Raw genomic sequence first — 12,711 nt, 5'->3', positions numbered from 1 at the left:
CAAAATCAAAATAGTTAATGTTCCGGGTTGGAGTCAATCGGATTTAAAGCATGCCTATCGTTAACAACAAACAGGATTATTACATAGCGAGCCGTATAGACCGATGAAATTTTAATTCCACACATCTGTGTACACACCGAACGGATATAAATCATTCTTGGACTGTTATTCATATTAGAGTTTCATCTTTCACACGAGATTCATATGGCTTACAATTACAAACATGATCTTTAACATATCAGATAAACAATCTGTTATTCTAGGGTCACTCCAACTGACTACAGGACATTTTTCAAACGTCCCGCCCTCCCCCACCCCCATCTCAAGCTGAATGTATTCTTGATTTATTCATTCTTGAGATGTTTAACTTCAATAATCTTCAGAAGTTAAATCTACCCACCAATAGTAAGTACAGTATTATACGTAAACAAAGTAAGATAAATCGATGATCAACCAACACAAACTATGTATGGAGAGAGAGAGAGAGAGAGAGAGAGAGAGAGAGTATTGTCTGGGTTCTAAGTGGGTTGTGACTGTAATAAACAATCTACTCTACATGTTGTCGAAATTTCAAACGAGAGAGAGAGAGAGAAATGGGGTTTACCGTCCAATAGACACAAACTAGGTCATTTCGGGACTAACAAATGGTTCAATTTTATTTCAATAATTCGCTTGCGCGTAGGGTTCTTTAGCAGTTGGAGGAAACCGGAGGAACCATGTCCACTCGACACAAACTAGTTCATTTTGGGACAACATATGGTTCAATTTTATTTCAATAATTCGCATGCGCGTAGGGTTCTTTAGCAGTCGGAGGAAACTGGAGGAACCGGGAAAAACCGCGAGGTTGGACGGGCGACCCTACCCCTTGTCACGTAGGCTACAACTGGGGAATTGAAACTACGCCAGTTGACTCAATGACAGACCATATGATACAACGGCACACGCTAACCATTCGGCCATCCAACCCCACTCTATCAGTTCTGGTAGCTGCATTCATCTTGAATAATATCCTTTGTTTATATTTCTATACTATTACTTACTGTTAACAAACTATGGACACGCCCCTTCATCCTCAAAATCTCGACCTTTTGCTTTCTTGCGTTTAATAATCCTTACCTTTTCGACTATAAAATGGCTACAATTGGCTTCCATAGTACCACAGCAAACAAACGTTAGTTTGATTGCCTACCAATTGAAGAATTTTTTGAAACGTTGTATTTGAGAAATGGGGAGGTTTATCAGATTCAATAAGTTTATCGAATAAAACGTTTGAAAACTCTAACCATTCAGCCATCCAACCCCTGGGCTAAGGAAGACTGGTGCTGTATATATAAAATACAATTAATGGATGTTATAATACTGCTGATTTCAATCGAAGTATTTTGCTGAATATCTTCTTCGGATTTCAGAATTATACCACATCCGGTTCAAAGCCTTGTCAGATTACCGTTAAATGTTTTGTATAACTCCTTAAATAGAAAGTAGAACCTGGAAGTTTCATAATTTTTGGACACTCACATTACATGATCTATGGTTGCAGGTATTGTTATGGTATTCTATTGCTATTCCACGGGACCAGAGAGAATCTGGCCAACTGCGGACATGGCCGCCATTTTGTTACCTAATCTGTTACCATGCGATGTTTAGTCCCGGCCCTGTGATGAATGATACAGGCATCACTCAAACAGAATAACAAATATCCGATTTACATGAAAGACGTAACTGCCATAATGCCACCGGTCTTGACGGTGGTAGTCTAAGATATATTGGGTGGGTCAGAGATGGGAACTGTGTAAGAATATTTAATTATATAACACTAATAAGATTACACAAAGATTACACAAAAAAATACAAAATTTATTATCCGGGTAATCTATTGCTGTCTGGAAAATCAGAGGACGTATTCTGAAATACCCTGCACGTTTATTACTACTAATGAAAAAATATCAAATAATTCGATTGGCACTGATTCCATAAAAAAAAACATGTCTGAGTGTCGAGTTGTCACGTGACAGGAATCCTGTATAGTTGAGTTACGTGATAAATTTGGTGTAAAAGCGATTACAAGTAGTGTTTAACTTGATTTAGAGAAAATAGTTTTAATATTGGAGATAACAAATCAATGTCTGTTTAACCTGAGGCCTGGGAATATCAAGTTCTCCGATCATATCTACGTAATCACGGAAAGTCAAACACAAATATGATTATTTAATTCGATATAGAAAGTTTACAATGGTTGTATTGTTCTCCATATCTGGAAGATATACTAATTAAAGGGATACTACGCCAGATGGTTGCAAGTAAGTACACCATACACAATTACACACGACAAACCTACGGACAGGACACAATATACAGACAACACAAACAACATACACACGACAAACCTACGGACAGGACAATATATATAGACACCATAAACAGCAACCGCGCCTATCAGATCCGGTGAATTAACCGGTGGTCATAATATATGGAATATATATTATATGGTTCATATATATATCTTCAATAATTCGCGTGCGCGTAGGGATCCTTAGCTGTGGGTGGAAACCGGAGGACCCAGAGAAAACCCACGAGGTTTGACAAGCGACCCTACTCCACGTACAAGCGGGGAATTAAAATCACGCTACTTGACTTAATGACAGACCTTATGATTCATTCAACGCGCATGCGTTAACCATACAGCCACCCAACCCCCATGCTATGAAGGAAACTTTGCCCGGATAGCAAATTTTGCTTTCAACGCCAACCTCGTTTTTTGGCGGGTTCTTTTGCCATCCGAACACGACTGCAAAGTCTCAAACTCTGTAGGCTATTTGATGAACATGCTTTACTTGGCTCACTGTCCCTTTAACAGAATAAAAGGATATCAATGAGTTTGCAGTTCTAGTGATAAAAACTAATTACGTCATATTTTTCTTTGAGTACTAATATCTTTGGCGTTTATTGAATAACACTTAATAATACTGACTGTTCAGTCGTTTTAATAACAGTTATAATTTCTCCTGCTTTCTAATCAATTTCAATGCTACAGTTTTGTATTGACCCCGTGATCGAATCACCCTTCGCGTTCTCTTCTCTCTGCCTGTATGCTTGATTATCAGTCCGGACCGTCCCGATTTGACAGAATTGCCATCGAGTGATTTGGAATTCGGCCATGTCCCAGTTCTGCCAGCCCCGACAACTCAGGTGGCCATGAGTAGTATCGTGTGACGTAATTAAACAACAAATATAGTTCAGCTGTCATGGTTGGTTGAGACATTTCTTATGCATTCGGCACATGCGTTGTATCCTGAAATTCTCCTTTTCACCTGTTTGAGACTATTTTTGGAATTTAGAGAATATAGGTTTTCCTGCTTACTAAACACGACCGGAAGTCAGGGGTGAGCGGCAGGCCAGTTAGAGCAAGAAGCGCGACACTTTAGACCATTAGGCCATCCCCATAATAATATGAATATTTATAATGCACTACACTCCATAAAATGCATGTTCACAGCACAAAGACAAAGAGAAATATACGAGTTGGAAAGTCAAATATCGCCCCATTGCATGACTCATTACGTCTACGTGGATTTAATGCCGAATGATATCGCACCACGTCTGTAGAAAATTAAATATATACACAGTATATAAACATCAAAACACTTCTAATCTTGGATGATGTCATCAAACCGCAATGTCGTGTATCTCGGATGTCAGAAACTTTCCCATCAAACCGTAATGTCGTCTATTCCTTATGCTAGACACTTTCCCATCATACAGACTAGTTCTATCATTTATTTTAAATGGAGAGAGGGAGAGAGATGGGGGCGATGGGGTTTACCTTCGACTGTACACTGCGCGACTCGGTGTCTGACTATATGAATTAAAAATTGTACCATAATATGTTAGTCAAGATACGCCCGCCCACCTTTTGCAAGAGATGGATAGAGAACAAGCTAAAAACAAGTCACTTTTCCTTCAATCAGGGGCCATAATCTATAAAGTTATGGTCTGAAATGCGCAAATATCAAAAGGGACTGAGATTCTTGGAATATAAAGATATGTTTTAAGTTTTATCAAAATCGGATAAAAATTGTGACCTCTAGAGTGTCCACAACCTTCGTATTACATACTTTTAAACAATTTGCGTACAAAGAGCGGCCAGGCAGTTTTGATCCGATTTTCACGAAACTGGAGCTCAATCGTCATGAGGGTGTAACGGTGATCAATTTATACGGTTTTTTTTAAACTTAGATAAAAATTGTGACGTCTAGAGAGTGGCCATAATCCAGGAAGTTACGGTCCGATATCTAATCTTTAGATTATAAACATACATTTCAAATTTCGTTAAATTCGGAAAAAAATTGTGACTTCTAGAGTGTCCACAACCCTGTGTACAAGGAGCGTCCATTTTGTCTGGCAGTTTCGGTAAGATTTCTATACGAAATTTGAACTCAACCTTCATTAATGTGTAACGGTGATATATTTAAATGGTTTTTAAAATTTAATACAAATGGTGACTTCTAGGGGTCCACAAGCTAAACGTGCGATTTTACGAACAATCAGTGGTCATAATCTAGGAAGTTATATTCGGATATGCGCGATTATCAACAGGAACAAAGATCTTTGTGATATTAACATAAATTTAAAGTTTCATCAAAATCGGATAAACATTGTGGCCTCTAGAAGGTCCACAACCTTGATATGCCATATTTTTTTTACATTATTTGCACACGAGGGGCGGTCATTTTATCCGACAGTTTTGGTCCGATTTACACGAAATTGGAACTCAACCGTCATGAGGGTGTAACGGTGATCAATTTATACGTTTTTTTAAAATATTGGACAACAATTGTGACCTCTAGAGAGTCCACAAGCTAAAAACGTGATTTTGCGTACAATCAGGAGCCATAATCCAGAAGTTATGGTCCGATATATGCTAATAATAATATCGAAATGAACCGAGAGCTTAGGGAGACAGACCTATATCCCAAGTTTCGTCACAATCGGATAAAAAGTGTGACCTGTTGAGTTTCCACAAACAAATTGTGGACGGACGGACGTCCAGGGGCGATGGCATAATACATCCACATGGAAATGTGTGATAATAAGAAAAACAGCAAAAGAAAGGCATTTGAGGAAAACTAACCGCTTCCATGAAATTAAGTAACTAGGATCTATGTAGAATTTTGGTAGTCTCAAGCGTTTGTAGGGGGGGGGGGGGTGTTAAATGGATGTTCATCGGAAGCCTAGCGGATGAAAGCGGATGGAAGTGGATGACAGCTCCGAAGGGGTTAGGCAAACTCCAGACATCCTTCAATATACCAGATACATCCCAGATACAAACGCTTTGTCCGTTTTGAAAACTTTATATACGAGATGCATACGCTTACATTTCTATTTCCGTGCTACTAACGATGTATAGACGTTCCATGTACCTTATCTTTTCTCCCTCTTTCCGTTTTCAGCTGGAGCGGATGTGAGTTGCGAGGATGCCCAGAGGATGCAGAGAGGATACAGTGGATTTTAATGGATGATAACGGACATGGAACGTTTGGTGCTCGTATATGTCGCGCATTTACATCGTACACGGCAGAAAGTTCATCCGTTATAAAAGTTTTGTGCGGCTCAAAACTTTTTGCGCGGATGAAATCAAAGTGAACGGATGCTCGATGGATAGAGCGTATGAAACACGTATGCAATGAGTACACAATGGATGCATGGCGTTTTCAAACGGAGGGCACATTTTTCCCCGTAATACATCCTCTTTGCATCCGTAAGTGCACCACCTTAACCCAGGACTTGAATTGACCCAATGACAGACCTTGTGATACAGCGCGCGCGACCCTGCTCCTTGTCACGTACAACCGTTGAATCGAAACCACGCCAGACAAAAAATTGTGCAATAATATGTTAGTCCAGAAATGACCTTGTTCTGCCACGTCGGACAGCAACATTTCCTCCAACTTTATATCGAATTCCGATTAAGAAGGATTCGAGTCCGTGCAATATTGGCTTGTAATTTGTTTAAAATAGAAATCGACTGATTGACCTGGACTAAAAACCTTTATAAATATCTTCCAGCCAATTAAGCTTTATTCTTGTACACTTAAACATGATTACAACTTTTGTAGATCAAATATAAACTTGGCATGTCTCCAAGTCACAGAAATATGGAATAATGTTTTATGGTCATGAGTAGAGTTTATGGGCATACACAGAAAATGAATTACTCTTCACAATTTTCAAATCAATTGGCCGCAAACACAACCCCATTAAATTCGTATTTAGACAGAACGTGACTTCTTTGAAGTTGTTTTCAACTGTGTAAATTGAACATCTCTCAGTCTCCCTGCTTCGAATGTTTTGTCCGAAGTGTCTAAAATCTAAATTTATAGTAGAAATTAATTTTCCCAGTGTATTTCAATCTTTCGTTAATTTTGCCCTGAAGGCTTACATGTAATCATTAAATGAATGTGTGTGAAATATCAATGAAATGAAATGGGGTTTAACGCCCTACTGATCTGCTCCGAACTGGGCCAATGAAGACGGGCATACAACATACAAAGCGCTATGGGGGACATTTTGCCCGGACAGCGGCACTACGGCCTACTCTTACAACGAATTCCAACTGTCAAGGGATCTTTTACGTACAAACTAATGTGTACACGTACTTCGTTTTTTTACCCTTCCGAACGACTACACAGCTGTCCTTGTCAGGCCGTCCGTCCTACATCACTGACAAGGGGGGAAATCAAGATGAACTTTCTCGGCCAATGCAGGGATTGAACACCCGCAGACAAATTAATGAATGTCGAGTACATGGACTTTTATACAGAATCTGTTTGTCATCTCAGGAAAGTGAAACGATGTTTAACTTCACACTTTGCTCCTTCCGTGCTAATGGAGAAGGGGGGGGGGGTAGCAAGTGCGCGCTTTATCACAAGGTCTGTCATTGAGTAAACTGGCGTGGTTTTGTGCTAATCGAGAAGGGCATATGTTGTACAGTGTGCTATGAGGAACGCAGTGGCACTACGGGGGTTGGGTGGCCGAATGGTTAGCACGTGCGCGCTGTATCATAAGGTCTGTCATTGAGTCAACTGGCGTGGTTTTGATTCCCCGGTTGTACGTGACAAGAAGAAGGATCGCCTGTCCAACCTCGTGGGTTTTCTCCGGGTCCCCCTGTTTCCTCCCACTGCTAAAGACCCCTACGCGCAAGCGAATTATTGAAATGAAATTGAACCATGTGTTAGTCCCAAAATTATCTAGTTTGTGTCGAGTGGACGTTAAACCCCATTTCTCTCTCCTACGGTTTGGACAGCAAAGGAGGACGTTAACTCCCATTTCATTTCTAATGTGTGTGGTTTTAAGTATAGATTAGCTGCAATCTTGTTCCACGTGTCTTATATTGATGTAGACTATGTCAGTAGGGTACAAGCAACAGGTGGTTAAGTAGAATATAAAGATGTATTGATCGAGTCTATTAATGGACGATAAAATAAATCGAGATTTTCAAATAAATCATGTTTCATTCTTCATCACATAAAATGTCAAAGTTTGTCTGTATAATGCATCTACTGATTTTCTTGAATCTTAATTCGATTCCTTCATCTGTCATGTTCTACAACTAATATGTCAAATAGAAGTTTCCATGTCACAAGATAAGGCAGGATAACAAGATTTATTGTCTGCCTGTACACATTCTCTCAATATTACTTTTGAACAAATGACTGGATAATCCACTAATTTTTTTCTTGGTTTATTGAGTTTTAATCTTGCATATCCTTTGTCACATAAACTGTCCAAGATTGACAGGATAATCTAACCACCCATATTTTTTGGTTTATTGAGTCTTACCCGAATTCCAATGTCTGTCAACATTTTTTTGTTAAACAAATGACTTGATAATCTACTTATCGTATTTTATGATAGTCTGGATAATCTACCTGCTCAAATCTAATAATTATGTAATACGCGGAAAATAAATGGGAGTAATTTTGGTCGAGACAACGTTTTCCAGGATAATCCTTTGTACATCATTTAAAGTTACAATTTCATATTTTTAAGTTATATTTTTAAAATTTATTAAAATAAAGCCTTAAAATAGGTGGTATCTATAAACAGTCCTACCTTGTTAAAGAATAATCCTATTAATCCTATAATTCACTATTGCCAGTTGAGAAATTGGCAAAAATATCATTTTCAAACTTCAAATTCAAACGTTTGAAGATAGCTATTCCATGGTGGGGAATAGGAAAACAAGGTAAGTAATTGGGAGGTAATTATGTTATAATTTCCGATGTAAAGATTTTTAAGTGTGAGAAAGATAACCTATGATCGTATAAAAGTGAGTTGGCAATCTATTGAGCAAAAGACATAGAAATAATTATGTTTTGACTTTCTTAGAAAATATGAAATTGTAACTTTAAGTCTAGTGCAGACGATTGAACATTTATGTCGATGAACAAAAACACAGAACAATTATTTTTGTTTCTGTGGTCCCGCAGACGAACGAATGTTTTAGCTCGAAGTCGAACAATACACGGTTAGTTCTAAATGATAAGTTTTAGTCATAGGTCATCCTAGGTCAGTGCTACATGGAGACCTAACCTCTCCCCAAATTTCTTATCCTAACCCTGGATTTAACCCCAATGCTTATCCTAACTCTAACCACAATCTCGCCAACAATCACGTGTCCTAACCTCATTTACATCTCAATGACCTTAAGCTGGCCTTTAATAGATTTCGCAAACAATACATTACCGCCCAATGACGTGTATAAATACTAACATACGCCATTGCTACCGCTACATTAAATCACGTGATTTCAAAATGGCATACGTATCACATGATTTCACGAACATTTTATCGACACATTTTTGTTCGTGTTTTTTTAACCACAGACGGTGAACAAATGATCGGATAAAATGCTCCAAAGTCATTTCGGGACTAACAACATATGGTTCAATATATCTTTATAATTCACTTGCAGTGGGAGGAAACCGCGGAGGACCCGGGAAAAACAAACGAGGTTTTACAGGCAACGCTACTTCTTGTAGCATAAAAGCTTGGTAATCGAAACCACGCCATATTACTCAATGACAGACCTTTTAATCTAAAGTGCACGCGCTAGACCTCCACCCCCACCCTACTCCAATTGTACCTGGAAATAGAAGATGAAACATTGATAAGATCAGTGCTGAATTTGATGTTTTGTCTAGGGAGTTACGGTGGCTCGGCGATGAAGTAGCGGGCCTGCTATCTCGGAGAGAGAGAGAAAGAAAGAGAGAGAGAGAGAGGGTTTAACGTCCACTCGACACAAACTAGGTCATTTCGGGACTAGCATATAGTTCAATTTTATTTCAATAATTCGCTTGCGCGTAGGGGTCTTTAGCAGTGGGAGGAAAAGGAAAGACCCGGAGAAAACCCACGGGGGCTGGACAGGCGAACCTAAACTTTGTCACGTACAACCGGTAAATAGAAAGCACGCCAGTTGACTCAATGACAGACCTTATGATACAGCGCGCACGTGCTAACTATTCGCCCCCCCCCCCCTTGTCGTTCGGAAGTTACGACAAACCACGGTGCACGTAAAAGAACACTTTACACTTACAAAAATGCAACCTTGTGGTGAGGAATTTATTTATTTTTTTACTTTTAAAATTACTTATCTAATTATTTGTACCGTACCTAAAATACTAAAGAATACAGGTGACAGTTCTATGGAATACAATTACTGCTTATAACTCAGCGACGTTTCGACCGGGCTTCCGTAGTCATTATCAAGCTATGATAAAATATGAAAATATAACAAGACAGTTTATATACATGTACACAAGAATACTTGATTAATGCTGACCAACCAGAGATACCCCTTAATTACATGTACCCAAAGGGAATCTAATTTAATTAAAGTTACAATTTAATTTTTTTAAGTTATATTTTTAAAATGTATTAAAATAAAGCCCTAAAATAGATGGTATTTATAAACAGTCCTACCTTGTTAAAGAATAATCCTATTAATCCTATAATTCACTATTGCCAGTTGATAATGCTTGATAATGACTAGAGAAGCCCAGTCGAAACGTCGCTCAGTAATAAGCAGTAATTGTATTCCATAGCATTATCGGGGGGTTGGATGGCTGAATGGTTAGCGTCGCGCGCTGTATCATAAAGTCTGTCATTGAGTCGACAGGCGTGGTTTCGAATCCCCGGTTTTACGTGGCAAGGAATAGGGTCGCCTGTCCAACCTCGTGGGTTTTCTCCGGGTCCTCCGGTTTCCTCCCACTGCTTCCTCCCCATTTCTCGCTCTCGTTCCATAGAATTATCACCTGTATATTCCAGTTCAATTACTAAATCTATACTGTTACAAAATGACATGTTATGCCCCCTGCCATCTTGACATGTGAAAGTAATTTGAATATCAAATCCACCTGCCGACCCCTATAGATCTTGGTAGCATTATGTAACTTATGTAACTTTAACTTGTTGATGGCATGTCTTATCTTACTTCTTTGTCTGATAAACTATACTGAACGTTAACTGATATGAAACATGATACATTATAGCCAGATGCCTAATGAGATTCCTTTGTGTGAGGAAAGGTTTATAAACCCAGATTAAGAAACAAATAGGCAGAGAGGTCCAGCCAGGACAGGAGAGCAGGCGGAGGCTAGGCGACGTCTGGTAGTTAACTCCAGGCCAGGCAGGTTTGGAGTTAAGACCGGACAACGGCCAACTAATGTAATTTAGTCCTGGGTGTCTTTAACATTACGATGTTTGTACATAATATGTTAGAAGCAGAATAAAAGTATTAATAGAAGCTGAAACTAGTCTTGTCATCCGAACCTGATTAAAGAACTAATACTGTCACATATTAATTGGCGCCGCTGACCAGAGCAACGTTTGAAGTCCACCACTAGAAGACCACAGGCCACAGATATTAGTCTACACGGGTAAGTCTTTTTCTAATCCTACCATGGCCGGTTAATAATGACATTGTGCTATAATGTTTTATAATTTAACTGGGAAATCAGCAGTTTATCATCACGCTTTATTAAATATCATGGTGTAGTTACTTAATTTAATTTAACGTTCAAGCTAGTAGTGGAACAGTCCTTAACTATTTGTAGGAAAATGACTAAAACAAAATTGTATATTGTTTGTTTTACAATGGGTCATGTTGTTTTTAAAAGATTATAAATTATAATTGTTTGTTTTTGAACACATATTTTGGCATTTAAAATTAGTATTAATAGGTTAATATCGAAAAGTAAAATGTTTTGTGATTGTTTAACTAGAATTGGGTTAACAGTATCGTAATTTGAAATTTAACCCAATAACATTCACACAGTATTACCGCGTTTATCTCTAAGGTTTTTTATTTGTTTTGTCTATACGTGTATATTACCCCAAGTGTTAATGGGATGGCCCGATATTTACGGGAAAGATTTTATTCGTGTTTAACGTAGTACCCCAAATGTTAATGGGATGACCCGATATGTACGGGAGAGATTTTTTTATTATTTTTATTTTGTGATACCCCAATAATATAGATTGGGAGGTCCCGATATGTTACGGGAAAAGGTTTATGTGAAACCCCAGTCAGGTGGGATTGGTTTAACCCCAGGAGAGGGTCGTGCTCAGAATTAGGAGCGAACGTATTGTCTTGTTTTGTGTTGTGTTTAAAAATTATAGAGATAAACCGTTATTAATGTTGATAAGTTCTTTCAAAATATCTTATTGAAGATTGGTAAAATGTGTTCAGAAAAAAACAAAACAATATGACATCCTAATTTCAATTCTATCCATGTAAATAATAATGTAAATATCGTTAGATAGCTAATTAAAGTCTGTTCCACTTGCTAATTTGATTAACTATTAATTAAGTTCACTCCATGATATGATAAACAGATGATAAAACTTGGGCACGGGTGACAATTATAATACTCTTCATAGCACATGTCATAACGCCCCGTTCCGGCCAGGTGGTATGGAAGAGATAAGACTAACGGAAAACACTGACCCCTTGATATTACGGAAAACTTATACAGTTGACCACAACGACGATGTACAGAAGAAGAACATGGATATAATTGCTCCATTACGCGTGTGACTATTATAATAATTTATATTATATATTCGCGTGTGTTACCATGAAAATAATTTATATAGATGTGATTTCGGTTATTCGCGTGTGTACAAATTAAAATAGTGTGTGTGATATATGCGATTCCAAGAACTCGTGTGTGTGAACATTAAAATTATCTGCGACATAATGTATGAACATTCTAGTATATTTTCAACCAGTGTTTTATTCTTTGCCATTTAAATTTTTATTTTTGTTTATTTAACTTTTAATCAGTATATTGTAATTTTTCGTATTTTTGTTTATATTTTAATTAGGGTAGTTATTCTCGACTCCATTTATATTTAAGTTTGTAACTGTCTTAAAATAAGTTATTTCATATAATTCATAACTTTATTGAAAAAAAAGGGAAGGTATGTTACAAAATGACATGTTATGCCCCCTGCCATCTTGACATGTGAAAGTAATTTGAATATCAAATCCACCTGCCGACCCCTATAGATCTTGGTAGCATTATGTAACTTATGTAACTTTAACTTGTTGATGGCATGTCTTATCTTACTTCTTTGTCTGATAAACTATACTGAACGTTAACTGATATGAAACATGATACATTATAGCCAGATGCCTAATGAGATTCC

This window comes from Patella vulgata, chromosome 7 (assembly GCF_932274485.2).
Source record: "Patella vulgata chromosome 7, xgPatVulg1.2, whole genome shotgun sequence".
NCBI classification, from domain to species: Eukaryota; Metazoa; Mollusca; class Gastropoda; family Patellidae; genus Patella; species Patella vulgata.
Note: the sequence above shows the minus strand (reverse complement) of the source record.